General features: G+C 49.8%; 1 long non-coding RNA gene across 1 annotated transcript; it reads left to right on the top strand.

Annotated features, from left to right (window-relative positions):
- Window positions 1-3552: 3552 nt before the first annotated feature.
- On the top strand, window positions 3553-10004 carry LOC309668337. The gene is made up of 2 exons (XR_014268193.1): window positions 3553-9120; window positions 9686-10004. It is a non-coding gene; the product is annotated as an uncharacterized lncRNA (long non-coding RNA).
- Window positions 10005-27079: the final 17075 nt, after the last annotated feature.

Genomic DNA, 27079 nt, shown 5'->3' with positions numbered 1-27079 from the left:
CATCCTCACAGACACTTGGTATTGTCTGTGGTTGAAACTGGAAGGAAGCCAGGAGTAGGTCATCTTGAATGGGTCCCTCCTGCCCAAGAAGGTGAAACCACCACCCTGAGCCAGCTGGGGACTCCCTGGAGAGGAGGCTGGGGGAGTCACAGGGGCTCAGCTGGAGGGCTCCTACCCTGGCCAGCGATTCATGCTGGGGTCCCAATGAGGACTTGGTGGCAAAGGCACAACCAAGCAAGGGCTGGTCATGTCTTCCATCCCGCCAAGCTGGAAGAGGGACCTTCAGAGCGGCCAGGAGGGTGGATCCTGGGAGGAAGGAGGGGCCGCAGGGCCACGGAGTAGGAAAGGGCTGTAGATTGGACATGAGACTGCAGTTCTGATTTAGATCTGACCAGAATCGCTACTCCCCGAGAACAAGACTAATTTTAATATGTAGAGGGGACACTAAGGAGGGCTACAGGGACAGACTTCAGGGCAGGAAAGAGGCCCCGCAGAGGAGGTCTGAGGCTGAAGGTCTTCCAACACTTCAAGTAACCATGTCAAAGCTGATGTCTGGCCCTTTAAGTCTTAAAGGGCCCCAGCAGTTTTAAACGTGTATGTTGGGGGCACAGGGGAGGGACCCACCCCTTAATGTCACCATCCACCTGGCAATTTCCAGATGAATCCTGATACCACAAGTGTGAGCTCCAAGGAGTCTGGGGGGACATCTTGCTCAGAGCTGAACATGGCTCTGGAAATCTCCTCGAGCTGGGCTTGCAAACTGGTATAGCCACGGATCCCACAGAGTAAGCACTTTCTAGACACTCTCTTTGCCATCACATGTGATTGGTTTTGCCCTGCTTCCCCCAGGCCTGTCACGTCCTAATTCCCTAAACTTGGTGAGCAAGCCATGAAATACTGCAAAATCGGTTTAACAAAAGTAAGATCTCTACGGTGAAAATGACAAAACGCCATTGAAGAACTTAAATCAAGTCCTGAATCAATGAATAGAAATGTTCCCTAAGAAGAAGATTTTACTCTCACAATTGGCCAGGTCTCCAAGTATTAATATACTTATTCTAGTCCATTCAGAATCCCAGCAAGGTTCTGAGTTTGGGTCTGAGTCATTGCTTTAAAAACTAGACCAAATCTTCATTTTTTAAAAATTGGACCATATGAATCTGATATTCAGGTGGAAAAATCAGTCTGCAAAAATTGTCAAAACAACTTTGGAAAGAGACCCTGCAGGGGATTGTAACCAACCAGATATTAAAACTCACTCCGCAGCCATGGTAATTAAACTGTTCCTGCCATGGGACAGACAGACCAGTGGAAGAAATAGAGTCCAGAAACCCCTCCAAGTACATATAGGAACTTAAAATATGACAAAGGACAGATTCTTTATTTGAAAGAGTTGAGACAATTGACCATCCATTTGGAAAAAGTCAAAGTTAAATCCCTACCTCACACCATATACAAGAGTAATTTCCAAATGAATCCAAAGTAAAGGAGTTTTTTTAAAACTCTAAACATATGGAAGATCATAGAAGCAAATATTCTTATAACACCACTGTGCAGGAAGTCTTTCAAGCAAGATAGGAAACCCAGAAGCCATTAAGACAAAAAAAAAAAAACACACAATAAAAATTGAGTACACAACACACATAAAAAGTCTTACAAGGTTGTGCTTTAGGAAGGCCACTCTGGTGGCAGGTATGGGAGAAGCATTGGCAGAGGATGCCAGCTGGAAATTTAGGAGGAGTCCAGGGGGAAGAAAGTGCCCTTGGTCCTGAGAGGAGATATCAGAATGAACCAGAGCAGTGGCCAGCAGGGGTGTGAGAGAGATGCCAGGATTACATTAGAGTTTAAATACATATGATAGAAACAAGTGTTATTCCTTGCCTTTTCCCCAGGCAATCCTTGATGCTAGAGAGAACTTCATCTCCACTGGATCAGATTCGCTCCCTCCCCTGCCCCAAAAAGGACGTTAGGGTGTGTTTGATTGAGAATGGAGGTGTCAGCTGTCAGGTGAGTCAGGCTGAGTGGAGCCCTTGAGTTTTCAGCCCAGGTAGGATGATGAATAAAGACCAGGGGGCGGGATGGGCAAGGGATCAAAGACACTGCCACCAGGAGAGGACTGCAGGGGCCCCTGGGGCTGGATATGGAGGGGCTCTGCCAATGAGGGGGCCTCAGGACGTGGCTCCCTCTGCACCATCACCCAGCTCTTTTCCTCTCCCAGTGGTTCTCAGACTGTGCCCCAGACTCATCTGGAGGGCTCATTAAAACAGATGGCTAAGCCTGCTCCCAAAGTTTCATCTTTTTTCAGGATTCTGTTGGCTACTCTGTTACCCATACCTTTCTGCCTAGATTTTAGAGTCGTTTCCTTGATATCTATGAAACAGCTTGCTGGGATTTTCATTGGACTCATGCTGAATCTACAGATCAAATTGGGAAGAACTGACATCTTGACAATATTGAGTCTTCCAATCCATGAACATGGAATACCTCTCCATCAACCCTCCACCCTGAGTTTCTGATTCAGTAATCAGGAGGGCCTGAGGCTTTGCATTTCTACCTCGTGGCCAGGTGACCCCACTTTGAGGACTACTGTCCTAGGCCCCCGAAGCCCTGCCTGGCTTGGGAGTTGGGGCCATTCTGAAGACTGGGAACCTTCTAGGCTGGGCCACAGAAGGAGCTTTGGTTCCCATGCAAATCATAGCAGGCCGGTTCTGCTGGGATTTGCATGCTAACAGCTGACTTTTTTAGATTTTTAATCTCCAGCCGATAAACAGTGAGTGCCAGGAATTCACAGGTGTGGAGGTTCAAGGAGACACAGCCACTTGTGGGAAAGGGCTTTTTCTCTAAGTATCCGATTCCTCAATTTCCTGGGTGAATTTCTTGCCTCTTGGGACTCTCCCTTCCCCCAATAAGTACCTCCCAGGAAATCTCAGAAAATCAACCCCAGGTCTAAAACTAGCAGGCTGTGGGGGTGGCCTCTGGCTGAGCCTAATGTATATCCAGCTGGGTGGCCCGAGGAAGGGAATGAGCAGTCAGAGGAATCCTTGGAGGACAGAACGTGATGCTGTGAGCAGAGGGCTGGCACACAGGACACCCCACTTCCCTTCCCAGAGGAGATGAGGGCCAGGCCTTCCAGGTGGAAGGAACAGCCTGGGCGAGACTCAGAGACCAACACCAGGCCTCCACTGGGTCACGCAGGTGGCTCTCTCAGTGGCCACATTCCTGCCTGCTGTGACTTTGATCCCAGGCACTCACTCAACCCACCGCCTTCCCTTCCTCCCGGACCAGCCCTCCTAGGCGCCCCCTCGCTGATGCCGGCCATGCAGAGCCCCGGTCGGGGATGCTCAGCGACGTGATTGCGTGACCCACGGGGTGGTGGCTCTGGCCCTTCTCCCTGGCCGGCAGGGCTGGAAGGCTTGGAAGGGCGGCCTCAGTCTCCACTGGGGGTCCTGACAGCTCTGCCTGCCCCCCGGTGTCTGCAGGGGCTCAGAGTCCTCACGGGGCCAATCCAAGGCCTGCTCTGGAGAAGCAGGGAGCCCAAGAGGGAGGGGCAGGTGGCCATGGCTCCAGAATGCAGGACAATTCACTGCCACTTATACCACGATGGGGATTGGGGTGTCTGAACAGGGCACACAGAAGGCCAGAACTGTTTCCATGGACCCAGCCCTGTGGGCCCTCAGAGAACACAAGCTAGGCCTCACGGCCAGCAGAGGGGCCATCCTGGAGACCCCAGGCCCTGAACCCCACACCTTCTCCCTGTGTCAGGGCCCTGGTGCCCCAAAGCCCAGGCCCCAACGCTGGGGGTAGAGGGGACCAGCTGAGATGTACGGGGCCTGGTCTGGAGCTGCAGAGGGTCCCATACCAGAACCCGCATGGAGTCTTTCGAAAGTGGCCAAGAACTGCCCTTTGCTAAATGTCCACACGCAGCCAGGAATTGAGTGGCCGGGGGCCTGGGCTTCAGGTGGATATGTGGGTTCAAATCCCAGGCATGCCACCCAACAGCTGTGTGGCCCTGGCTTCCCGGGACCTTCCCAGGCTCTGGATATCGGGGTGAGAACGTCTGTCCCAGGCTGCAGTGATGGTTACAGGTGATGCAGAAGTGCACACCTGCGTCGGGGTCAGGCCTGGAGCAAGTAAACTGGGGATGCGGTCCCTGCTATTTGTGTTCTGGGGTCCTGGGCACCCAAATGGGGAGCCTCACAGAGGGGGGCGCTTGGGAAGTGCATGAGAGGCGTGGCTCAGATTTCCTAAAGCCGTGCAAATCCATGGCCGCTGCTGGCCCTCAAAGCGGGAATCTCTGGAATCTTCAGTGTGGCTTTGACCTCTCTGTGATCTGGCCCAAGGCCAGGCGGGTCCGTCACAGAGTCCCCAGCACACACGCTGTTCATCAGCTCTGCAGGTAGCGGGCATTTGCCTCTGAGTGTCCTGCCTGCTTCGTCCCTGTGTCCCCAGCACTCGCTCTCCCCTGGCCTGAGCCTGGAGCCTCTCCGCAGACTCCCTACTTTGCAACCAGGCATCTGTATCGTCAGCTTGGGCTGCCTTTCAAAAGGTCCCATCGACCAGGCAGCTGAACAACAGAAACTTATTGTCTCCCAGTCCTGGAGACTGGAATCCGAGATCCAGGTGTGGGCAGGGCCGGTTCCTCCTGAGACCTGTCTCCTCGTAGTGTAGATGGCCCTCTTCTCCCTGTGTCCTCACAGGGTTGTCCCTCTATGTGTGTCTGTGTCTTGATCTCCTCTTCTCATAAGGACACAAGTCCTATGGGATTAGGGCCCCACCCTAGTGACCTCATTTTACCTTAATTATGTCTTTAAATGCCTTTTCTCCAAGTACGGTCACATAGTGAAGTGCTGGGGGTTAGGACCTCAACATAGGAAATTGGGGGGATGCAACTTAGCCCATAACAGCATCTGTCTCCAGGAGCCTCTGTTAATGTGCACACGTGTACTGGAGTGGAGACCCAGCACCCCCTTGCCCTCACTCACTTTAGATGAAAGTGGGAAGGGACCCAGGACCAGTAGGCTTTGCCCCTTCCCTTCCTTTTTTCTCCCGTAAGCAAAACCTGGTGTTCCCAGGAGGCCTTGGGGTTGGATGTCCAGTTGCTGCTTATACAACCGTCCCCTGTGGGGTCTGGAGCCCAGCCAGGCTTGCAGCCAGTGAGGCCAGGATCCCAGCAAAAGTGCACCCATGGGCGAAGCTACCCATGCTTTCTGGGTAGGACCCCCCCACCCATCCCACGGAGTCTGTGGGCTCCTCTCTGGGCAGCCCACACATCAGGTTGGCAGGGTGTGGCATCCGTGGGCAGAGGGGAGCAGTGTGACGGTGCAGCTCTCAGGAATGAGGGGGTGTCCGCAGAGGAGACCCAGACAGAAAGCCAGGTGCATCCCTGTCAAAGTGGCCAAAGGCAGCAACTGCCAACACCTGCTAATGACAATTTCCCACCCTCGAATGGGATATGCTTCTCTAGGGTTTACTGATTTATGCAAAACTATTTGCCCCGCACCAAGTGGCCCCAGTGAGTTCATAGGGTTTCTTTATCTCATCTCAGCTGCTACCCTTCCTGCTCTTCTCCTACCAAATCTCGCTCTCTGTCTCTCTCTCTCTCTTTCACACACACACACACACACACACACAGCCAATTTATAAGTCCCTAATTTACTATTGAGTAGAAACAGAAGTTTAAAAATCTGTCATCACTTTGTGTAAAGTAAGAGTCATCAGGCTATGACTGAAGGGCTGCATATAGTGGATGGATCAATACAGAGCCTTTTGTGAAAAACTTGTGCTTTCTTTGCTTCCTTCCCACTTCTTGTCTGGGGTTGGAACAGCTGATATTCTCAAAGTTAGGGCTTGGTGATTCTCCGAACCCTCCCCCACTCCCTTCGTCTCCTGCTTGCCCCAGCTCCTAGCTAAGCTAAGCTCCACTCCTAGCTCTGAGCTTAATGTGTGCTTGATCAGCCCCAATTCAGGTATTAGGACAACCCCCTTACCTCTGGCCATCTTGCCTTGTCCAACCCATACTACACACCAGAGCAGCCGTCGAATTCTGTCCACAACAGAAATCAGAACAGACCCATGTGCTTGAAACCCTTCAGTGGGTCCTACTGCTTGAAGGATAAACTTCATCTCCCTAGGCTGACTCTCAAGGTTTTTCCTGGTATGATTCTGGTTCCAGCTAAGATACTGACATCAATCCTAATGTGTGGGTCGTTCCCTCACACCAAGCAATTCTTAGACGCGAGCCGGGAGTCCTATAATTCAACTCAGTTCTGACACTACCGACCTGGAGATGATAGCACAGACCCCACAGTTACGGGTTCTGTCCCACAAGAGCCCCTGACCCTGCTTCAGAGGCCAATAGCAAATCCAGGTCATCACCTGTGCTTCTGACCGACTGACTATAGTTTGGAGGTTCCCACAACCCCCTCCTTGGGTCCGATTAATTTGCAGAGCAGCTCACAGAACTCAGGGAAACATGCTACTTACTAGATTACAGGTTTATTATTAAAAAGACATAACAGGAACAGCCAGATGGAAGAGATGCCCAGGGCGAGGTGTGGGGAAGGGCGAGGAGCTCCTCCACGTTTCCGAGCACCACTCTCCCCAAATCTGCACATGTTCACCAACCCGGAAGCTCCTGGAACCCCGTCCTTTTGGGGTTCTCTGGAGGGTTCATTGCACAGGCATGACTGGTGAAATCATTAGCTATTGGTGATGGGTTCAACCTCCAGCCCCTTTCCCCTCCCTGGAGGGGGGACTGAAAGTTTTCACCTCTGTTCGTGTGGTTGGCTCCTCTGACAACCAGCCTCCATCCTTAGGTAATTTCCCAAAACCACCTTATTAACATAACAAAAGACACCTTTATGCTCTCTTCACAGGAAATTCCAAGGGCTTTAGGGGCTCTGTACCAGGAATGGGACAAAGGCCAAATATATATTTCTTATTAAAAATCACAATATCACACCTGGCCAGACCTCAGTTCTGCCTAACCAGCCTCTTTGGGCAACCATGCCCAATTCTGCCCTGGATGCAGAATGTTCTCCAACCTCTCCAGCGTGGAAGACCCTGGCACGTGTGCCCCTGCTAATAGACGGGGCATCACAGTGCACTGTTTCTTGTGCATTGGTGCCCCTCCCAGTGCAAGCCTCTCTCAGTCCATGAGGTTCAAGAGGTGCAAAGGATGTTCCCCAGACCCGGTGTTATCAATCAGTGTTTCTTATCCCCCTGGCTATCGTGGTTTATTTGGAAATGGGCATGTGACCCCAATCAAATCAATCAGAGCCCGCCCAGATATTAGAGCCTTCTCAGAGGAAGACAGAAATGAGAAATGAAGAAAGTGAGATTGAGTTCTGATGATATCATTTGAGCCTCTGGATTCAGCCATACCTGAAGCTGAAATCCCTGGGCTTCTCAACAAATGCATAAACCACTTACACTCAGAAAGTTTCTTCTGACTGACTGGCTATAGTAATTGGCTATAGAATCTTTCTGAGTGTAAGCCATTAGACTCAGAAAGATTCCTGTCCAGTAACAGATACGAAATGTGAGTACGGCTCCTGTGGTCTTTGGAGAACAAGGGAGGTCGCTTAGCCGAGGGGCAGGCCTCGTGCTTCCAGGAGCTTGGGCACCTATGGTTTGCCCTTCACCCAGTCATGCCGCACTGACTGGAGAGGACACAGTGCTTCTGGGGGATGCACCCATCAGTAGTGAGCCAAGGCCCATGGTCCCTCCAATGGACTTCCCAGTAAGAGAAGGAACCTCTGGGTGACAGAATTCACAGAGTGACAGATGAGCAGTGCCTGGAAAGGGGTATCTAGACAGTGTGGCACTGTGATCCACCCAAAAAATGCCAGCACAGGAGTTAGGCTGGTAAACACTGTGATCTCTGCCAGCTCCCTCCATCAGTTCAAGTCACCTCCCTGCCCAGGTACCGTTCCCCTCGTCTCTAAAAGAAGATTGGACCTTACCGTGTGTGGCAGGGACCACGTTCTACACCCGGCAGGATCCCATTCACACCCCGCCCTCCCAGAGTCTCGCTGCACTTCCAGGGAGCAGGGAGGGCAGAGTACACAGGAGTAGCTCTGGATAATAAGTGAGTCGAAGTACCAAGTCACTTCCAGGCTGAGGCTGCGAAGAGCCCCGTGTGTCCATCCTCCGGCAGAACCCTGAGGTGAAATAACCTGGATACAGACTCAGCACAGGGAGGACAGATGCCCTGAGAAGTTGCCCCCTTCCCTTTGGATTCTGTGTGGGAGAAAATCAAACCTTTGGGGCATGAAGCCTTTGAGATTTGGAGGCTTATTTGTTATTGCAACAACACCTAGCTTCTCCTGACTAACACAGAAGAGATGGCAGATCCGGGGCACACACACCGTCACCAAGAGACTGGCTCCTGGACAGACATTACTAATCCATCAGGGCACCCTTTCCTCCCCCAGCTCAGCACGTGCACAGGCAGCCCATACCAATGGATCTACAGACCGTGAGATGTGACAAGATCCCTCGAGCTCATACATTGCCACTCGGGTGGTTGAATCATTTGATTGGCCCCCTCTTTGGACACAAATGGTGGGACTTGGGAGGATCTGACGCCTTCCTACCGGTCTGTGTTCCGTACTTTTGTTCCTTCCTCCTTGCCTGCTCTCCAAGGGGTGCTGAGCCGGGGCGGCCGCCCCCAGCCCCTTCCTGCTGCCATTCCCCCATCGCCAGCTCCAGGAGTGATTCCAGCATCGGTGACATTCTTCTCCCCCTCTGAGCTGCTACGTGTAGAGCCAAGTCGGAGCTTGTTGCTCTAAAGACACTGGGTGAGCTGGGCTGTCCCGAGTTCTCATTCTTCGTCAGGGTGTGCCTGGCCTCAGACTCAGGAAAGACAATTCACTTTCGGTGGGACCCCTTCCAGAAGGAGTGCTGGAGCTGGAACGGGAGCCGGGTCCCGGGGGTCAGCTCCCGCCCTGCGTCTGAGATGAGGGAAGGGCAGTCCCAGGACACAGGCTCCAAGCGGACGAACAGAGCGAACACAACTGTTGACAATGGGGCTTTGATCTGCCTAATGTCACAAGACAGCCGGGGACAAACGCCAGGCCCTGGGTGACTCCCGGTTCCCACAGGAGATGCCCTGTGCAGGTATTCACACGGGGAAATTCTTGGCAGGACCGGGCCCTGGGTCTGTGCCCATCACAGACACAGCGCGGCAATTAGGTTGTGGAAAATGGTGGGTGAGGCTTGTTTGGCCAAGGCTTCAGCCTCCGGCTTGAAGGTAGCATCAGAGAGAGAGAAGGAGGGAGGGAGGGAGGGAGGCCAACCCCGGTGGCAGTGGGTGCCTGCCTGGTGTGAACGAGGGTGAGCTCGAGGAATTCCTGTGGTTGGGGCAGCCAGCCGGGCACAAAGGCTGGACTGGCGCCCTTGACAATACGCGCTCTGTCCCCAGCTGATGGTGACCTTCGCCAAAGCGCTTGGTGAATGGGCCATGCCGCTCCCAGGTGTGTCCAAGTCGCCAGAGCTGGAAACACATGAAGAGGCCAGAGCATTCACAGGACGTGTTGTAACTCGGGTGCCCACAAGGGCCGCCCTGGGGCTCGAGCCAGGCTGGCGGGGCTGCCAGGGGCCCATCCTCCGGGCTGTCAGGACGCATTATCCCCACCTGTGCTCCGGAACAATGCCCTCACCTGTACCTCGCTCTCATCCCAAGGTGCATGAAACGGCCCACGCCTCCTGCCAGCAGCTCTGGTTTCCCGGCCTGCTCCCCTGGGAAGGAAGTGGCAGGAAGTGCCCGGAGCCCAGAGAGATAGCGGCTGGAGGGACAAAACTTCCTGAGAGCTTCCTGCTCTGACCTCTGGATCACTTACTTCCAAGAAGAATCCTGCGTGGATCACTGACCTCGGGCTCATGAGGGACAAACTCCCCATCAACTTCTGTGTCCTCTGTCTTGGCCTCTGGGCACCGTGATACCAGCCCCGAGATGGTGAAGACACAGTTATGTATTAATAAACACCAAGATGCATTTGCTGGATGCTGTGTCTTGCGTCACACACACACTCATTCATTTAATCCACAGAACCACCCCACGAGCAGCTGCCACCAGCATCGCCTGCGTTTCACATTTGGGGAAACTGGGGCCCCAGCTGGTAACGGGCAGCCTTGGCTGTGGACCTGGGTACCTGGCGTCCGTGTCCGTGACTGTGGCCACCTCACTGCTCTGGTTGTCACCTCCAAACTCAGGGCCCTTTGGTGATGCCTAGAAGGGATTCCCTGAACACACTTTTCCTGTTCACGACCTTCCCACCACCCTCCCCCCTGGGGCAGGGACCCCCACACCCAGGCCAGGTGATGGCTTCTTGAATCAGTAAGAAAAGCAACTGGATGAAACAGGCACCATTTCTTGAGCTCTTCCCCAGGCCGGGCACGTCCCAAACGCTTCCACGCACGCCCTCAGCTCCCGTTCCCAACATCCCAACATGGGGATGCAAGATCACCAACCCCATTTTACAGATGAGGAAACTGAGGGTCCTCGGTAGCTGGCCAAGGACCACCCAGCTCATCAGTGGGGTGATGGATTTCCGCCTCTAGCCTGATGAAGGGGGGCGGGGGTAGGAAAGACGGGAGAAGGGATGCTGGCTCGCTCGCAGGCAAAGCCTCCAGCACGTGCTCCATCGCGGTAAAGATACATCCCGTCCCTGCCCGTGATGACCCACGGCAGCCATGCCCCCGGAACCCCCACTTCTGGGACATCAAGGTCTGCACTGCGCTCTTGATGCTTTGGGTCTGGCCAGTTTCGGGGTTTTGATGACCCCACTGGGAAATCTTAACAGCAGGTGGCATTTCTGGTCCCGGGGGAGTGTTCTCAGAGGTGCCAAGGGGTAAACAATGACCACGGAGGAGGAACCCCAGCCCTGCTCAAAGCTGTCGTGTGCAGACGGACATGACCCTACGTGTCCTTAGGAGTAAAATATTTAGATACTAGAGAGCCAGCTCGCATGTCAACAACAGCCCCTTTGTCCCAGGCGGAGGAGACAAAGGGATGGACGGGAATTTGCATTTTTGAACGCATCCTCTGATTCTATGGATGGCCGAGACTACCTGGCACTTGGAGTCCCCCGCGTCTGGGCAACCCTGTGCAGGCGGGCTTCTGTGTGCCGGGCACTGAGCCAACGTGGGAGCCCCGGGAACGGAATAATGAAGAATTAATTTACCCAGCAGGGCCCTTTCAGTGTCTGGGAAGCTCTCGCACCTTCTCGGAGGGGGCAGACGTGTTTCCTTGGGAGGAATGCCGTTACACAATCGGTCTGTCAAGAGGCCGCATTAAGAATCCAGGCGAGGTTGCTTCAGCTGCGGCCGGTTCCTTTGATTCACACACTCCCCACGGGCAGACCCAGACCCCTGGTCCCCTGCTGTCCTGAGAAGGAACGAACCACCCGCAAGGGACCCCACACAGGAGCCAGAGAAAACACGGTGGGAATGCACCACCCCCCGACATGCAGAGAGCTTATAACCTGAGTCCCCTGGAGCCCACAGATACCTGCTCGGCAGATCTAACACCCATTGTGCAGATGGGCACACTGAGGAACACACAGCCCCTCGACCAGCAAGGAGCAGAGCAGAGCAGAGATGACCAAGCCCACAAGACACATGCAGCGTATCGCATAGTACAGGTGGGGACATGGTGGGGGGCTGGAGGGGCAGCTGATATGCCAACACCGGAAAATAAGAAAATAAAAGATCAACGTAGAGAACAAACTTATGGTTATCAAGGGGGGAAGCGGGGGTGGGATGAACTGGGAGATTGGGACTGACATATATATACTACTATGTATAAAATAGATAACTAATGAGAACCTACTGTATAGCACAGGCAACCCTACTCAGTGCTCTGTGGTGACCTAAATGGGAAGAAAATCCAAAAAAGAGGGGATATATGTATACGTATAGCTGATTCACTTTGCTGTACAGCAGAAACTAACACAACGTTGTAAATCAACTATACTACAATAAAAATCAATTTAAAAAAGGTCAACCAGCTACATCAAAATGGGAAGGAAAGGGAACCCAGTGGGCTGTTCATAGGTTGAAGGACGGTATTCCAACCTCAACAGGCTGGGGACCCTTTAAAGAGCCCAAGGGCTCAATCCAGCTCCCCCGTCAAATCACCGGAGGCTCTCTAAAAGGATTCCCAGATTATTCGATGATAAAAAGAAATGATCCAGGTATTCAGAGTCATCAAAATCATGAAGACAGGACGTAGAATGGTGGGTGCCTGGGGCTGGAGGAGGGGAGAATGGGGAGTTAATATTTCGTGGGGACAGTTTCCAATTCACAAGAAGGAAAGTGTTATGGGGATGGTTGGCAGTGATGGCTGCAGAAGGTATTTCATGAAACTAAGGCCACTGGACTGTATACTTAAAAAAGATAAGATGGTAAATTTTGTGTTATGTGTATCTTAACACAATGAAAAAAGGGGATGGAGAAAAACGCTTCTCTGTGTATAAAATAATCTTCAGAAGGATGTTCTTTCAAGAAAGTGTTAACATCAGTTGCCTCCAAGGAAGAGAAGCAGGTGCCTGGGGGATGGGATTAAGAGGGCAACTTTGGTACCTTTTGAATTTTGAACCACACGAATGCATGGCAGTCACAAAACTATCATTCATTTTTTTAATTCTTTTTTTTCCACATCTTTATTGGAGTATAATTGCTTTACGATGTTATGTTCATTCATTTTTTAGAGAAAATAAAAAGAAATGAGCTAGCAAGCCACAAAAGACACAGAAGAACCAAAAATGCATATTGCTAAGTGAGAGAAGCCAGTCTGAAGGGCTGCAATACTGTATTTGGATTCCAACTACATGACATTCTAGAAAAGGCAAAATTATGGAGACAGTAAATAGATCAGGCGTTCAGTGGAGCACAGAGGATTTTTTTTTTCCTTTGGAGTATAGTTGCTTTACAAGGTTGTGTTAGTTTCTACTGTACAGCAAAGTGAATCAGCTATACGTATACATATATTCCCTCTCTTCTGGATTTCCTTCCCATTTAGGTCACCACAGAGCACTGAGTGGTGTTCCCTGTGCTATATAGTAAGTTCTCATTAGTTATCTATTTTATTCATAGTATCAATAGTGTATATATGTCTTTTTCTTCCTTCCTTTTTTATTGGAGTAAAATTGCTTTACAATGCTGTGTTTGTTTCTGTTGTACAATGAAGTGAATCAGCTATATGTATACCTATATCCCCTCTCTCTTGGGCCTCCCTCCCACCCCACCCCCCATCCCACCCATCTAGGTCATCACAGAGCACACAGCTGAGTTCCCTGTGCTATACAGCAGGTTCCCACTAACTATCTATTTTACATACGGTAGTGTATTTATGTCAAACATAATCTGCCAATTCGTCCCACCCTTCTCTTCCCTCCCTGTGTCCACATGTCCGTTCTCTACGTCTACGTCTCTATTCCTGCCCTACAATTAGGTTTATCTGTACGATCTTTCTAGATTACACATATATGCATTAATATACTGTATTTGTTTTTCTCTTTCTGGCTTACTTCACTCTGTATGACATACTCTAGGTCCATCCACATCTCTACAAATGACCCAATTTCGTTCCTTTTTATGGCTGAGTAATATTCCATTGTATATATGTACCACATCTTCTTTATCCATTCATCTAGCGTTAGACATTTAGGTTGTTTCCATGTCCTGGTTATTGTAAATAGTGCTGCAATGAACATTGGTGTCAATCCCAACCTCCCAATTCATCCCACCACCCCCCTTTTCCCCCTTGGTATCCATACGTTTGTTCTCTACATCTGTGTCTCTATTTCTGCTTTTTAAATAAGATTGTCTATACCCGATTTTACTGATTCCACATGTATGCGTTAATATACGACATTTGTTTTTAGCAGCATTATTTACAATTGCCAAGACATGGAAGCAACCTAAATGTCCATCGACAGACAAATGGATAAAGAAGATGTGGCGCATATATATATATATATATATATATATAAATATATATATATATATATATATATATATATATAAAATACTTGGGACTTCCCTGGTGGCACAGTGGTTAATAATCCGCCTGCCAATGCAGGGGACACAGGTTAGTGCCCTGGTCTGGGAAGATCCTACATGCCACGGAGCAACTAAACCCGTGCACCACAACTACTGAGCCTGTGCTCTACAGCCCGTGGGCCACAACTACTGAGCCCACGTGCCACAACTATTGAAGCCCGTGCGCCTAGATCCCTGCTCTGCAACAAGAGAAGTCACCGCAATGAGACACCCACGCACCGCGATGAAGAGTAGCCCCCTCTCACCGCAGCTAGAGAAAAGCCCACGTGCAGCAATGAATACCCAACATGGCCCTAAATAAATAAATAAATAAATAAAAATAATAAAATACTACTCAGCCGTAAAAACCAATGACATAATGCCATTTGCAGCGACATGGATGGACCTAGAGATTATCATACTAAGTGAAGTAAGTCAGACAGAGAAAGACAAATATTATATGCTATAACATACGTGGAATTTTAAAAAATGATACAAATGAACTTATTTACAAAGCAGAAATAGACTCAGACGTAGAAAACAAGCTTATGGTTACCAAAGGGGAAAGAGGGTGGGAGGGATAAATTAGGTGTTTGGGATTAACAGATTACACACTACTCTATATAAAATAGATAAACAACAAGGACCTACTGTATAGCACAGGGAACTATACTCAATATCTTATAACAATCTGTAATGGAAAAGAATCTGAAAAAGAATAGACATATATATATGAATAACTGAATCACTTTGCTGTATACCTGAAACTACAACATTGTAAATCAACTATACTTTAATAAAAAGTTGTTTGTTTTTGAAAAAACATATTTAAATTAAAAAAGAACGAAACTTCCCCAGGCCCACATCAGGGCTGAGTACCACTCAGGCAGGGCCCACCCTGGGCTGAGTATTGATACTCAAAGCTCTCTCCCTGGACCCTACCTAGTGAAGAAGAGACATGACAGCAGGCCAGGGTCCCAGGCTGACACAATCACCGCTGTAGCCACAGCACCCAGCAAGAGCCTCGTATACAATAGGTGCTCAATAAATATTTGTTAAATTAATGAATGTTTAGGGAATGAGAAATCCAGGTAAGGCTAGGATGGGGGAGCCAGGTGGCAGAGGACGGGAGGGAAGTGTGTGGGGACTTTGGTGACCTTGAGGGGAGCTGACATTGCTGGTCCTTCCCACGGGAAGTTGTCCCTAAGGTCTGCCAGGCAGCTGGGCACACAGGGAGGTCATGTCTCTTCATCAGGGTTGAGAGATATGAATGTTAAGGGTTTTAAAATCACATATCTATTTGACAAGTTGGATTTCATATTTGTAAGCATAGAGCTGGAGTGTAGGAGGGGCGATCGGGTCTGAGCCTTGGGCCCAAGCCCATCACGTTCCAGCTCAGCCCTCGGTGTCCTTGTCAGGAAAGTGACTGGATCGGGGTCCTCAGTGTTCCCTCTGCCACCCAGGACTTGGGTGGAAAGGGGTTCTCTAACCAGGGTTCGCGATAGTCTTTACTGCAACCTTGAGATTTGAGACTCTCCACTGTGTCTTGCTTAAAGTGGAAGTAAAAGCCATTTCCGTAGTTTTACGGGAGGGATTCTGATTCTTCCTTGAATCTTTTGTACATTGGGAGCCACTCCCTTCCCATCTCACCCAAAGATCTCACAAGCTTAAGAAAAAAAATCATTAGCAGCAACTGTGTTCCATTTTAGAAGATCAATAAATAGAATTCAGTCAGTTATAAAGAACAAACACAGCTATGCGCCTGGCACCTCTGCCAGGGCTGGGGGAGATGCTGGTAACATCACACAGGACGTACTCGACCCCAGAGGAGGAGGAGGATTTCTCTCAGGCTGGGCAGCCACACGGCGCAGAGGGGAGGGGAAGCTCAGGCAACAAGGTGGGCTCAGGCAGAACGGGAGGCCAGACACATGAGCTGGAGGCAAACTCAGAAGAGCCTCAAACTCCAGGCTGAGGGAGTTGAAGTTTATTCTGGAGAAAGTGAGATGCAGCAACATGACAGACAAGAGGCAGAAAAGGCACTTCCCCCTCCACACCCTGGAGCTAACGCCAGAGATGGCTGCAAGGCACATGGAGGGCTTCCTGCTGGCCGTAACCCAGCTTGGGGTCCTCAACATAGATCCCCAGCTGAAGGGTGTCCCAGAGCATTCATTTGTGGCTGCTGTCAGCCAGTGGCAAGACTTGGGAGTGTGAGAACTGCTGGAAGAAGCCCCCAGGCCTGGAACCAGCCCCTTACCTTCTCCAGACACATCACCGTGGCCTGCCCCCACCGCCTGCCTTCATCACCTCCCACTCGGACTCTCTCTCACTTTGCTCCAGCGTCACTGGCCCGTTGCTGTTCCTTTAACAGGCCAAGTAAGCTTCTGCCTCAGGGCCTTTGCATGTGCTATGGTTGCCTCCACCTGGAACACTATTTCCCAGATACCACAGGGCTCACTCTCAGACTTTTTTCAGGTCTCTGCTCAATGTCCCCTCATCAGTGCAGCCTGCCTTGACACCCCCTAACGAAAATAGCACCCACACCCATATCCAGGCACTCCCCATCCTCTCATCCTGCTTAATTTTCCTTCATAGCACTCACTTCTTCATTTATTTCTTCATCGTCTGTCTTCTTCCAGACAGAGGACTCCAGGAGGGTGAGCCCTCAAAAGATATCCATTGAATGAATGAATGAGCAGGGGATGGCTTCTGGAAATTCCTTCTACCTGGCCCGTGGCCCTGGGGAGAACCATGCCTGGTAGCCAGATTCCTTGTCCAGGTGGCTGGCACAGGAAAGGAAGGGCCAGTGCTAGGGCTTAGCAGCTTTCTCTCCATGCCCTCGTATTAGTTATCTACTGTGGCATAACAAATTACCCCAACCATGGCGGGTCAAAGCAGTCATAAGCATTTGTCATCCTCATGGTTTCTGTGGGTCAGGAATGCGGGAGGGGTGGGGTTGAGCAGTGCCGTGTCTCCCAAGGCAGCAGGCAGATGTGGGCAAGCGGCGGTCCTCTGAAGGTTTGACCGGGGCTCGGGAATCTGCTTCCAAGGCTGGTAAGTTGGTGCTGCTGGTAGGAGGTCTCAGTTCCTTCCCACCGGACATCCTGAGTGTCCTCATGTCATGGCAGCTGGCTTGGATTCATGAGAGCAAAGTGGAACCTACAACGCCCTTTACAGCCTAACCACACACTGTCATCTTTCCTTCACTTTATCCATCACCCAGACAAACCTTGATTCAGTGTGGAGGACGCTACACAAGGGTGTGAAATCTGGGAGGTGAGGGACATGCACATCCACTTAGAGGCTGTCCCTTGAGGCTGAAGTAGAGGTCTGTCCCTTGGTCTGGAATGTTCTTCTCCATCTCCCTCCACCTGAACCCCTTGGGCTTCCTCAGGACCCAGAGTCAAGGTCTCCTCCCCTGGGAAGACTTTCTCGGTCTAACTCCAGCTGAGTTAAGGCTCCTTGGGTGCCCACTGCCCTGGCCTCAACCAGAGCATGGATCCTGTAGTGTTGCAATTGTTTCTTCCCTGATCTTTCCTCAGAATAAAGCTGAGAAGTCCTCAGGGCAAACACCATGTCTGATTCCCTTGTGTCCCCAGCACCCAGCAGCCAGAGCTGGTCTCAGCATTATGTGTGGTTCATTGAGCATTGATCAGATTGATGGATGGATGGATGGGTGGATGGATGGGTGGTGGATGGATGGGAGAGGAGGATGGATGGATGGGTGGATGGCTGTGTGAGTAGATGGGTGGATATATGGATACCTGGATGGTACATGAATGGCTATATGGATGGATCAATGGCTGGCTTTTCCTATATTTCTTCTACAAAATAATTACTTGGGACTCTTTGAAATCCCAAGCCAAGAGGGACCTTCAAGTTTATCTATAGACATGTCCCCAGAGTCAGCAAGGCCAAAGAGCCACGTTAAACAGGTCTGGATTCCAAGTGCTGGTGGGAAGAGTTCCTTACTCTCGGCATGATCTGCCTCCTGGCAGTGATGTCTCTCCCTCTCACGACGTGCGCATGGGGACCTACCCACAAAGGTGCACATCAAGCCCCAGATAGCAGGGCATCTGCCGTCATAAAGCAGCCTACACACCCTCATGCTCAGCGGGGGCTGGCCAGCTCTCACTGCGGGTAGCAACACCACACAAAGCGAGCTTCCTCTGGCATCTTGTCCTGGGCTGGGCAAGGGTGGGGCCTGGAGATCCAGGGGAAAGGGGCAGGGGAAGGGTATCCTGGAACCCTGCTCACCTGCTCCTACCATCTGGTCTGATCTGGATCTCAGAGCCCTGCCCCACACCCCTGTCTGCCTCCCTCACTTCCTCTTTCACCAGAGGCCTTCGTGGGGACCCAAGATGCCCACAAACTCTGGGATCGGGGAATTGAATACCTGCGACAGCTTTTGTTCCCTTCAAGGGGATGGGACATACTCTTCTAAGTGGGTCTCCTTGTGGGAAGGGCAATAATACAAAACCTGGGCCTCCACCCGGAGCTCCAGCGAAAGGAAGAGTGAAGCTCGACTCTGAGCCAACGGCAACACTGGGGCTGGGACTTCCGGGCTTCAAGACTTCAAGACTGAGTCCGGGATCCGGACTTCCGGGGCCCGAAGCTTATGCAATCTGGAAGCCCATTTAAGAAAAAACACACCACATTACAAATACAAATTAAGTCCCAAAATAGTCATTTCGAATGAGAAAGAAATCACAACAAATGACACATATTATAAACATCATCACCAAATGCAGAAAAATAGCATACGATGGCATGGTTAACTGACTGCCTGACCCTCCCCTGTTACACTCGTTTTCCCACATGTTTTTAGGGCTGCATTCTTTTTGGTTGCCTCTTTGTGTGACAGTGATTTTGTAATATGATTTTCTACTTCAAAAATGAAAGATCCATCCTCAGCACGCTTGACTGAGGTTTGTTTATTATTAAGGTCAAATCAGAAATGTCCCCTGCAGTGTCCTGTGTATGTGCTGGCGGGGTATCTGCTGGGGGACTCTAGCCCTTTGGCATCACTCACGCCCCCAGTGACCACAGGGGAGCAGCCAGGCCAGCTCAGGAAGGTCCTTGCCATCTCTGGTCCCAGAAGGAACAGGTAGCCTTGAATCCTGGTCATTGTGGCCCCGAGCAGGAATCTCCATGAGTTCCACCTGGGGCAGGCTGTCCTGGGGGCCATCCCCCAACCCAGAAACAAGACCTAGGGGCAGGGGTGGCTCGTAGGCTGGGGCAGAGAAGCCTGAGCCGAACCTTGGGCTAGACCCAGGTAAGTGAAGGGTCTGGTGCTTAAACTTCATTATCTTCACTGACCATGTGGTGGTGCCTCCTGCAAACACCCAGGGGCTTGGCTCCCAAAGGCACCTCCAGCCTCCCCCTATAACCAGGCCCACAGGCCAGGCCGGGGAGTCAGACTGATGCCTCACACCAAGGAAGCAACCTGCATGTTCTGTTGGAAGGAGGACAGAGAGGGGACAGACAAAAAGGCATCCAGAGGAGGGATGTGGCCATGCCCACAGGGACTGGGATTTAGAGAACTGTCGATCATTGCCCTAATCCAGGCTTCTAAACCCTGCAATTCCAGACATCCCCACGTGGAGGTGCTCAGTCCCATGCTTGGAGACACAGAGGCCTCATTGCATTGCAAGTGTCTCCCCTGGGTCTCTAAGGGAATCCAGGGTTGGGGGAAGGGGCAGCCTCCCACCCCAACAGCCTTTACTGGGCAGAGAGGAGGGGGTTTTCACCAAGTGGGGGAACCTGTAAAAGTCTCAGTTTCATGGGAGTGGGAGAAGCTGCCCAGCCTTAAACCCTCGACATCAACCCCCATCCCACCCGCGCCACACACACAGACCCCACAAACTCTACTGCCACGAGGAGAAGCCAGACGCATGGGCCAGGCCCAGGTGCAGCCCTACCTTCTAGGAAAGGATGGTGCCCTTGGCAGTGTGAGAACCAGGACTGGAGAGCCTACCATGATGGGGAGCCTTGGCAATCTCATCTTTGCTTGGCCATTTACTCAGCTGGTGCTTCCAGAAAGTCCCCCACTCCCCCTGCACCTTGGTCTCTTCGTCTGTAAAATAAGACAACATCCCTGAGTCCCATCCAGCCCCACGGAGCTAGGACAGAGGTGATCTTAGTAGGAGGACAGCTATGAACCCACCATGCTGGACTCAGACCGTACCTTGTCTGGGATTCCAAGCTCCCAGCACAGCCCCATCCTTATCCAGTAACTCGTCTGCCCAGACCCTGTGGTCTGTTTACATTGGGCCATTTGCTGGGTCCCAGACAGGTCTTGAGCTAGCCCGCTTCCAAAGCCAGCTTCCCTGTTTGCCGTGCAAGAGCAAAGCCCTCCAGCCTCACCCCAGCCCCACCTGGCCTCGGAGACACAGGCCCCCTCCTCTGAGAGGCCCATCTTTGCAACTGTGCCTGAAGGGACCCCCAGCCTCAGCTTCCCCCACTGAAATGTGGGGTAATAAGATCCTGATGGGGTGGCTCCAGACGAGCCAAAGAGACTGTGTGTGTGGAAAACCGGGCTCCCACAAGTCAGAGGGGCAAGATGCTTACAAGCTCTTTATCCCTTTTGAACAATAGATACAAGCGGTCACCTCGTCCTGGGGCAAACCTGCCTCCCATGGGGCACATCGGCAGTGTCCCGTCAGCGCTCCTCAGACCTGCCTCTGAATCCCTTCTCTGACCCCAGAACCCCCGCTGTCCCCACTGTCACTTAACAGTTAGTGCTGCCCTGGAGTTCAGAGGACCTGTGTCTCGTGTCTGAGTCTCAGGAGTTCACCCTCAGGTGTCTCCACCATTTACGAGCAGGTCGCGCAGGCTGAGCTTGAGTCTGGCTCCCACGGGGCCTCGCAGGGATTCCCCACGCCAATCAAGAGGTACTTGCAGATTTAAATGCCCTTCGAGGTTTGGAAAAACCCGCGGAGGCATCCATCCCCTCCTGATTTAGCTGGACAGATGACGTGTGTACCTGCAGACATGTGGAGGGTTTCCAGGGCTAACCTGAGCCAGCAAAGAGTGGGCGGGAGGGAGCAGATCGAGTGACCTGGGAGAGGATACCTTCCCCATCCACCACCTCCCGACTGCGCAGGGGTCCAGATGGGGCTCAACGAACACCACACTCTCGGGAGGGACTGCCACCTTTGATATTCAATCCCCCTGCTCAGGCAAGCTCAGTTTCCCTTTTTGCCCCATCTCAGCCATATGCCAAGCAGAAGGCTGTGAGGTTTTCTTTTTAAAAATATTCCTAAATCTCTTTCAATTATATTCATTATCCCAGCATTGAAGATGTGGGCAGAGGTTTACAAGGACCTTTTTTTTTCTTTTTTAACAATAGGTACAAGCCGCCAATTAATTCTAGGGCAAACCTACGTCCTGTAGTTTCTGGAAAATTCACCTCAGTGTTAAGTGGGTTCCTGATCAATCCAATTTAAATGCAAAACAGCCTATATTGATCCATTTATTTGTGTAAAGAAGGAGGAGCTCCTCGTGGGAAGCTGGAGTCTCCTTCTCAGCCCACAGGGTCAGTTCAAGGTCGCCCTCCTGCCCAACAGCTGCAGCTGCCATGTGGACAGGAGAACTGGAAAGTCCGGTGAGAGGGGCTGGGGCACTCCACACCCGCTCCTGGAGTCTCCGCATCCTCATCTGTGAAATGGAAGTCATTCTCCCTGCTGACCAGAGAGGACCGATTTAAGGTGAGGAATGAGAGGGAGACACACTCTTGGTCCCTGGAAAAATGAGACATGGGGCATGTGGTGGCAATTCTGAGTCAGAGGAAAGTATTTAATCACACTCAGAATTCTGCCTGGATACTGTCAGACTGGATAAAAGATCAATCCCCAACTCCAGGCTATATACAAGAAACCCACGTTAGATATAAATACACAAATAGGTTTAGAGTAGAAAGACAGAAAAAAAGATATACGGAGGGACATTTTATTTTACATTTGGTAGTATATATATGTCAATGCCACTCTCTCACTTCGTCCCAGCTTACCCTTCCCCTCCCCATGGCCTCAAGTCCATTCTCTACGTCTGCGTCTTTATTTCTGTCCTGCCCCCAAGGTTCTTCAGAACCATTTTTTTTTTTTAGATTCCATATAAATGTGTTAGCATACGGTATTTGTTTTTCTCTTTCTGACTTACTTCACTCTGTATGACAGACTCTAGGTCCATCCACCTCACTACAAATAACTCGATTTTGTTTCTTTTTATGGCTGAGTAATATTCCATTGTATATATGTGCCACATCTTCTTTATCCATTCATCTGTCAACGGACACTTAGGTTGCTATAGCTAGTGGGAAGCAGCTGCATAGCACAGGGAGATCAGCTCCATGCTTTGTGACCACCTAGAGGGGTGGGATAGGGAGGGTGGGAGGGAGACACAAGAGGAAGGGTACATGGGGATATATATATATATATATATATATGTATAGCTGATTCACTTTGTTATACAGCAGAAACTAACACAATATTGTAAAGCAATTATACTCCAATAAAGATGTTAAAAATAAATAAATAAAACAATAATTGAAAAAAAAAAAGAGGGACATTTTACAGTGCTAAAAGAGTCACTTAACCAAGATGTGGTCATCCTAAGTGTGTGTGCTGAGCAACAGAGGATCAAAATACTCTAAGGACAAACTGATAGAACTGAAAACAGAAATGAGCACATTGACAATTATAGTTGAAGGTTTCGTTATTAATGCTCCTTTACTATTTTCTAAATTTATTAAATATTGATATATTTATTTAGTATTATTATTACAAAACGTTCCTCTTTATCTCAGCATTACACTTTGTCTTGAAGCCTATTTTATTTCATTAATAAAACCACTTCAACCTTCTTATGCTTATCATTTGCCTGGCTTAACATTTTTCCATCTATTTACTCTCAATCTATCTGTGTCTTTATATTAAAGTGTGCCTCTTGTCCAGAGCAGGTTGGATTTTGCTTCTTTTTTTAGAATGAAGTATTTAATTCATTAGCATATATACAATTTTTATGTAGTTGGATTTAGGTCTATTTGTCTTCTCTGTTTCATTTTCTCCTGTGTTCCTCCTTTCCTGCCTGTTTTGTTTTGTTTTTAATTGAATATCTTCTGGAATTCTATTTATCTATTGATCTTTAACTATACCTATTTGCCCTTATTCACTGATAAATTATTTTCTCCTAAGAAAATCAGAGCAATTCAATTACATTCCTAGTCACCAACAACAATCATAAAAATTATCTTTAAAAAGGTAACATTTAAAATAGCGTCAAATAATGAACATCACCTACAAACAAGTCTAACAAAAGACATGCAAAACTTATGTATGGGGAAAATTACAAATCTTCATTGAAAGACATAAACTAAGCTCTAAATAAATTATAAGGTGTGCCACGTTCAAGCAAACTCAACAGTGTAAAGATGACAATTCTACTCAAATCGATTATGAATTCAAGGCAAATCTAATCAAAATTCCTGTAGGCTATATCATGAAACTTTCCAAAGTGATCTGAAAGATTATATGGAAGAGAAAGGTGCTAAAAACAGGAAGACAGTCTTGAAGGAAGACAGGAAGAGGAGGAGGAAGAGGTAAGGAAGGAAGGAGAGAGCAAGGAAGAGTTGTATCTGAGATGAGGATTCAAAGTAAAACTATTATAATTAAAACTGTGTGGTATTGATGTGTGAATAAATAGACTGATGAGACAGAATAGAGACACAAACTTTATGGAAAGAGTATATAAGAATAAATATTTCTAACATGAAACAAAGAAAAATGATACAGATGAACTTCATATTTGCAAAGCAGAAATAGAGACACAGACGTAGAGAACAAAGGTATGGATACCAAGGGAGGAAGGGAGGGGTGGAATGAATTGGGAGATTGGGATTGACATATATACACTACTATGTATAAAATAGATAACTAATGAGAACCTACTGTATAGCACAGGGAACTCTACTCAGTGGTGACCTAAATGGGAAGGAAATCCAAAACAGAGGGGATATATGTATACATATAGCTGATTCACTTTGTTGTACAGCAGAAACTAACACAACATTGTAAAGCAACTATACTCCAATAAAAATTAATTAAAAAAAAAAGAAAACAAAGAAAAACCATTCAATATGTGAGTCTGGGACAACTGGCTTTAGAAAGGAAAGCAAGATAAAATTAGATCTTTTCCTAGTACCTACAAAAAGAAATAAATTTCAGTTACTAGGAGACCTAAATATACAAGAATAATCCATACAATTTTAAAACAAAACCTGGGAGAACATCCGTACGACCCTGAGAGGCGATGTATTAAACCAACACAGAAAGCACAATTAAGACAAGATCAATTGATTTAACTAGGTCAGAAGTAAAAAAAACTTGAGTATGACAAAAGATACCACAGGAAAAACAAAAAGACGAGCCACGGATAGAGAGAAGGTGTATGCAGTGTTTACACTTGACAAAGGATGTGTATCCAGAATATGTAAAGAACTTCTACAAATCAAAAAGTGAAAAAAAAATGGGTAAAGGATACCCATTTAATACCGAGAAAGACTCAAAATACCGAGAAAGAATCTGAAATAGGCATCACACCTCACTAGTAATTAAGGAGATGAAAATGAAAACAGTTAGTGATGGCACGTTTCATGCATCAGACTGGCAAAAAAAAAAAAAAAAGGAAGTCTGACAGTGTCAAATATGGACAATGATGGGAGGATGGGATCCCACCACATCTGTGTTTGGGGCAGGGAGTACGGGGAAAGGGCAGAAGGGGCCGTTTAGCTGTTAAGGGATCTCCCCAGGAGCCCCTTCCAATAACCCCCATCACATGCCACTGGCCACTATCGTGTCATGTACTCAGCACATTGGTAAAGAAGGCTGGGTCAGTGTTTGCCCAAATCGTGGTTTTAACAGTAAGAAAGATGGGGGGATTGGTCTCTGCCACACTCCATGATGCTCTTTCTACTGGACTAGTCCATGGTCAGAGACCCGGGGTTCAAAAGCATCTGTTGAAACCACTGACCCTTTTGCCCGTGCTCCCCATCTTAGACAGGGCCACCATCCCCGGCACACGTGGCACTCAGATTTGTGGCGGTCTCCAGACTAGTGAACTCCTGACTTGCAGAACACTAATCCCCTTCCAGTTGAAAGTCTCCCCAAAGAGAAACGCCAGGGAGTCATCGGCAGCCCATCTGCGTTCGGTGAACAGGACGTAGCACGATGGCCACGGGGTGACAGAATCTCAGGCTGAAGCAGAGGCAGATGTACAGGGGAAGTGCCTGGGTTCCCGCCTCTGAGCCACCAGCTGCCACCATGACTCTTAGGTCTGTGGGACAAGGGTGATGCCCTTGGTTAGAGACCATAGCCAGTGCCCATTGGTCTGGCTACCCAGCGTTCATCCCCCCCTCTTCTGGGAGCCAGACCCCCATTTCCCCCTGGAGAGCATTCCCCTACCCCACAGTCCCCCTTGGGTGTGACTTCACTGCCTTGACCAGAGGCAGGACACACAACCCAGGCCTGGGATTGATCAGGGATGGTCACGTGGCCCAATCCCAGCCAATGAGGCTCTTTCTAGGGAATGCTGGGATTGATCAGGGATGGTCACGTGGCCCAATCCCAGCCAATGAGGCTCTTTCTAGGGAATTCTGGGATTGGTCAGGGAAGGTCACATGGCCCAGTCCGAGCCAATAAGGCTCTTGCTAGGGAAAGCTGGGAAAGGACTCTTGCTCAGTCCTGCTAGACAGGAACCTGAGGGGCCTGAAGCTCCAGCCGCTCCAACGTCCTGTGACCACCAGGAGGGAGCCTGGGAATAGTGGGCCCCGAGGATGGGGAGAGAGTGCAGCGGAGTCCTGGGGCGGTGGAGCCCCGAGCAAGCCACTCCTCCACCCCAGGGCTTTGTGTGCCTGCCAGTGCATTTCGGCCACATCCACTTGGAGTTGGGTTTTTTGGCCTCTTGCAAACAAGACTCCTAAGTAGCTCGAGGCCAGAAGTCCAAGGGGATTGGTGGGCTGTGCAGGGAGGTTGGTGCCCATGCCTGGCGGCCTCGGTCCAGCCCGCTCGTCCCAGGCGAACGCGGACCCTCCGCACTGCAGCCAGGCTGGTCCCTCCCTCCACCACGACCGCGGTGTGATGGGTTTAATTTATTGTAGGAAACCCTTAAAGGCGCAGGAGCTTTGGAGAGCCTGTGACAATAGGCATAAAGCATGCATTTAACCCGTCTGAATGGAGGCTAGATTTACTGTCTGGGCCAGACGGGATTTTTGTCCCCCAAGTCATCTCGGAGTACATTGGCCACTAAAGATCTCAACAGAAGACGAAGACGGAACAAAGGAAGTAAATTCTAAAAGGAACTTTGTCAAGGAGTTTTAGATGTTCACCAGATAGAAACCGCGGCTGCCCTCACCGAAGTGACTGTTGGATTTGCCGAGCGGTTATGGATCAGAGGAAGATGCTAATGAAGGAGTTTAAATGCACGTTTGATGGACCCTGGAGAATGGGGCCAATTTCATACAAGCCTGCAGCAAGGTTAAGGAATCAAAGAAGGTGGCTGTCAGATTTGCTGCTGGAGACAAGGCTCCATTGTCTGGGCCCCCTTTCTCAGCCGGGAAGCGTGTTTTTAACTACAGTGTTTACCAACGTGTACATCCTAGCCTGGCCGACTGGGCCTGCAGAATTTATGACCAGGAACAAACCTCTTACAGGGGAAAAGAAAACAGCTCCTACCAGCTGGGGAAGGGCTGTTTATGAGGGCCCGCCGAGCTGCATTAAGCGCTCTGGGCTTTGCGGGGCTCCATGGGGGGTGGGTGGCATTTGCAAAGCCAGGGACCTAGCCTTGCAGATGGAAGGGGTCTTATCTTTTGAGAACAATCATGGGAGGACAGAGGCTCCCTCTGAGGCCTCCTGACTGGTTTCAATTTGACCTGTATCAGTTTTGTCTCCTTAAGACAATCCGAAGCTGGGCCCCCTGTAGCTGAGCTCGCTTGCCAGCCCGAGTGCCAGCGTTCACAGGCTGGGGATCTTGAGAAACTTGC

Source organism: Balaenoptera physalus, assembly GCF_965194825.1.
Source record: "Balaenoptera physalus genome assembly, chromosome: 10".
Taxonomy (NCBI): domain Eukaryota; kingdom Metazoa; phylum Chordata; class Mammalia; order Artiodactyla; family Balaenopteridae; genus Balaenoptera; species Balaenoptera physalus.
The sequence above is the reverse complement of the archived record's forward strand: the minus strand, read 5'-3'. Positions and strand labels throughout refer to the sequence as shown.